Source organism: Monodelphis domestica, chromosome 6, assembly GCF_027887165.1.
Source record: "Monodelphis domestica isolate mMonDom1 chromosome 6, mMonDom1.pri, whole genome shotgun sequence".
NCBI classification, from domain to species: domain Eukaryota; kingdom Metazoa; phylum Chordata; class Mammalia; order Didelphimorphia; family Didelphidae; genus Monodelphis; species Monodelphis domestica.
In genome coordinates, this window is record NC_077232.1 from 70,662,703 (window position 1) to 70,667,042 (window position 4,340).

The following is a 4,340-nucleotide window of genomic DNA, read 5'->3' on the forward strand; positions in this document are numbered from 1 at the left end:
CTCCAGTTAGCTACTAGAAAAAAGTGTCCTAGGCATATTGAAGACGTTAAATTATTGTCTATGTTTGTTCATATGTAAAGTATTTACCTGCGGATAAATTTCTAAAAATCTGAAAACATGCAAATGCATTTCCTTCCTCGATTTTTCTGTGAACCACTAGATTTGATGAATAACATTCAGGAGGACTGAAGGAAGTGACAAGGTAGGGCAGGAACTTGAAAAATAAAGGCCCCGCTGGGATTCGAACCCAGGATCTCCTGTTTACGAGACAGGCGCTTTTACCAACTAAGCCACGAAGCCGCATGACGTTTCCATTTTAGATAGAAAAGAGAGGGAGGGTGGGTGAAAGCAGGCTTTCCGCTTGTGCCCAATTCAGCAGAAGCCACAGAGAGAGGGAACTTTCTCAGCGTCTCCTCCCTTATTATTTCTAACCCATTTTCCTATTACTTTCCCATTGCGCCGGAAGCTTGCATAAATACATAATCTCAGACCCAGGAGGTAAACTCTCTTACGGATCCCATTCTTTTTTTTTCGCTCTCTCTGTGAATGGGCAGTCTCGAGCCTGGAAAGCATCTCGGAACCGGTAGAATCTAGTCGTACAGCTCTCCGAGCAAGTGCTCCTACAACCTCGATGCGTACGTATTAGTTGCAGAATCGGAGAATTTGAGTTTGAAATACTTACTCAAAGAGACCCTGAGCGATTTATACTTCCTGGTCCTCGATGTCCTTATCTGTAAAACGGAGGGGCTGGATTAGATGGCCTTTAATCCTAATGACCTTTTAGCTCTGTTAAACAGCTAAACCTCGTGACCCGAGGCTTTAGCTTCTCCCCAGGCAACTCTTTCTACTTGGGGAAAATGGTTAAGGAGGGTTCCTCTCAGATTCTGTCCAAATATACTCGTCTTTAACTTCCACCCAGCGCTCCTGTTTCCGGCCTCAGGGGTTAAGAACCTTCGCGGCTTCATTTAATAGCCTTCCAAATATTTGAAAACAGCTGTCATGCCAAGGAGATTCAGGGGAAACTGAAAGAATACAGAACCTCTAGTCAAAGGGTATGGATGTGTATCTCTGCTTGCCACCTGCTTGCTCTTCTGTAAGCCTAGTTTTCTTATATTAAAATGAGCATTTTAGATGAGGTGACTTTTTAAGACTCCATTCAGCTCGAAATCTTTTGGATTTCTTTAAGTCTTCCCCAGGGAGAACATTGCAAGTTCTTCCTGGATCAGATCATCTTCTGGCATTGCTTCATGTACCCTCACCATCTCTGTCTCTCTTTTGGATTTTATCAACATTTTCCCTAAAATGTGGCAGTCAGAAAGAAAAGAACGATTCAGGAGGCAGAGAGAGACCAGAACGGATTACAGCCAGAGAAGACCACCAATCTTGTTACCATGCTTCTGCTATTGAATCCTATGGTAGAATGATCTTTTTCTTTGGCTACATTGTCATGCTGTTGACTCATACTGGGATGGCAAGGGTCACTGAACCAGGTGGGGCCTGAGATTCTGGCCCTCCGGGAGGCTGTGTGGTTCCCCTATGGATGGCTGGGCTGGCCAGATGGCACCACTCACCAGAAGCAGTGGGAAAACAGCTAGCAAAAGGAATACATGACCCACTCGCTTCCATTACTTCACTTTCTCCCCCACCTCTTGGTTTCCTCCTCCCTTGTCACAAAGTATCCCTCAACTGGGAAATACCTTATCCCACCCGCAGGAGTGCACTGGCTATGTTCCTGTTCTGGCCTACAGCCCTGTGTCTCTCCTAGCTCCCTCACTGCCCGCTGCACCCCCTCACAATAGTACCCCGAGTGACCTACTATGCCAAGCAGGACCTCCTCTTCCTTAAGGAGAGGGTCTCTGCGCAGCCTTGGGCGAGGAGTGCTGCTTCTATGTTAACCACTCAGGGATTATTAGAGACTCCCTGAGCAAGCTAAGAGAAGGTCTAGAAACCCTGACTGAAGGAGAGGGAAACTGCTGGCCCCTGATACGCGACCTTTTCTCCCTAGTCACGTCCCTCATAGGACCCCTTATAATCTTAACCCTACTTTTGACATTTGGCCCCTGTATCTTTAACCTCCTTATTCGGTTCATAAAAGACTGACTAGATGCCATCCAGGTGTTGGCCCTCCAACAACAGTACAGACCCCTAGCCGAGAGCCATGAGCTGCCCCAGTGGGTGGGCCTTCCCACTGCCCCCTAAAAGAAAAAGGAGTTGGGAATGAGGGAGGCCGGAAAATGGCCAAACTTGAGGGCCTAACAAGCTGACCTGTTAGAACCGTAAATATGCCAAATTCTAGCAGGAAGGCCTAATGAGCTGGTCAGCCTTGAGAAACTTGTCAGAACCATAAATATGCCAAACTGCCAGCTGCAGTAGGTACCAGATAAAGGCCAGGAGGACCCCAATAAATATGTCAAACAACAGGCCAGGAAGACCCCAATAATATAGAATTATCAAAGTTCCAAGAATAGTAGGAAGCCGATAAGAGCCATACATGCAGGCAAAATTCCAAGGATGGTATATAGTAGATAAAGTGCCTACAGAAAAGTATAAAAAGCCCAGCCTGTCAGAAGCAACTCGGAACTCTGATGATAGAGGTTCCCACTGATGCGCGTATCAGTTCAATAAATGGCCTTTCTCTGCCTGTTTGCATTGTTCGTGGACTTCCATGGTGGTGGGTGAAATCCCGGACCTTAACAATACTGATTTCGAACTCCACCAAAACCTCATTTTTGCATAACGTTTTATTCATGCCTTGCCTTATCCTATACTATTGCAGTTGATTGTTTTTGGAGAAAGATGGCATAGTAACTTGGACAAATGTAATAACTCCTGGTTGGCTTCATTGCTTCCCATCACTTCCCTTTACAATATATCCTTCATATAACTGCCCAAATTATCTTTCTATTGCCCAGAGACAATGGAGACTATCTGGGCATGATAAATGGAAAGAAAGAGATTTGCAGTGTTTAATCAAATTATAGGAAGAGTCAGTGATAACCATTTCCCTTTCTTTCTCTTCCAGAGAAAACTGGTTGTTTGTTGGGTTACTTACTCACTTGAAATCTTAGTTTCTTTCCAACTCTGCCAGGCTTGTGTGAAGGGGTGTGTGTGATGAGGGAACACTCTGGAAATTTCAGTCTTTCCCTTAAGCCTTTGCTTTTTCTTGTAGGCCTTTAAAAAATAAGAAAACCTGTAAATCAAAGAAAACCTAAGGCAGTTTGTTGTATCTTTTTTAATATTCACAAATATAGCTAGAGAATAGAGAAAGGAAATTCTCCTTTAAAAGAGGACAGATATTTTGTACAGCTGAGCTCCACTGGGGGTTGGAGTGGAGAGAATTAAAGTGAGGTGGCTAGTGTTAGTCTTTCACAAATCCCCCCAAAACATCTGGGAACAAATTTTGACAGATTTCCTTAGGATATCTATTTTCTTGGGGGGAAAACATCACTAGCTCAGAATATCAGGCTGGAAGTGAGCAGTCATTTTTAGTGTAAGAGGTTTGGGAAGATTATCAGTTTTGCAGGTTTTCTGAACCTCAAATTCTGCTGGGAGGAAGGGAAGAGGAGTGAGAATGCCACACATGTAGAGCTACTATCTAGTGGAGAGGGCTTCAAATGTACTATTTGTAGTCTAACTGTGGTTCCAGAGCCTAAAATTGCTCAAAAGCTCCCCCAGGTGGTTAAGGGAGCATCATGTCCAGAGCAATCTATTTGGGTATTTTATTCTACTCTGGCAGGATCACTCTATATCTGAGATGCTGTGTTTAATAATGGCTGCCACATTTTAGGAAACATGTGGCTAACCTAGAGTGTCCAAAGGTGATGGCAAACAACCAGGAAACAATTATATAGAATGATGAGCTAAAGAAATTGAAGACTTTTAGGTGGAGAAAAGAAGACTGATGAAATCATAGGATATATAACTGGGAGAGTGCCTAGACATCATCTAATCCTACTCCCTCATTTTAGTATGATCAAATCGAAACCAAGAGAGGGAGAGGAACTTGCTTTGCTTCATTCAATAAGCCAGTGGTAGAGCTGGGAGGAAAACTCAGGTATTTTTGGCTCACATTTAAAGTTGTCAATATTCATGCTCACACCCTCCATAGGGAGAGGCAATCAAAATTTTAAAAAATACTCACATCTACCTTTAATTTTGTTAAGATGACCAAAGAGCTCCCCTCATCATTCTCTAACACTTTGGATTTAGTTTGTTATGGTTACAGACCTATCACAATTGTCTAGTATTTTATATTTTTCAGTGTTTTATATTTAACAGATCATAGGGCCAGTTATTTCTTTTGTTACTAACTATAGCCTGCACAAATTCTCTATGCTGCT

At 43.3% G+C, this 4,340-nt stretch overlaps 1 non-coding gene across 1 annotated transcript; it reads right to left on the reverse strand.

Annotated features, from left to right (window-relative positions):
* Positions 1–226: 226 nt before the first annotated feature.
* Positions 227–300, reverse strand: TRNAT-CGU (transfer RNA threonine (anticodon CGU)). Its single transcript has one exon. It is a non-coding gene; the product is annotated as a tRNA-Thr (tRNA).
* Positions 301–4,340: the final 4,040 nt, after the last annotated feature.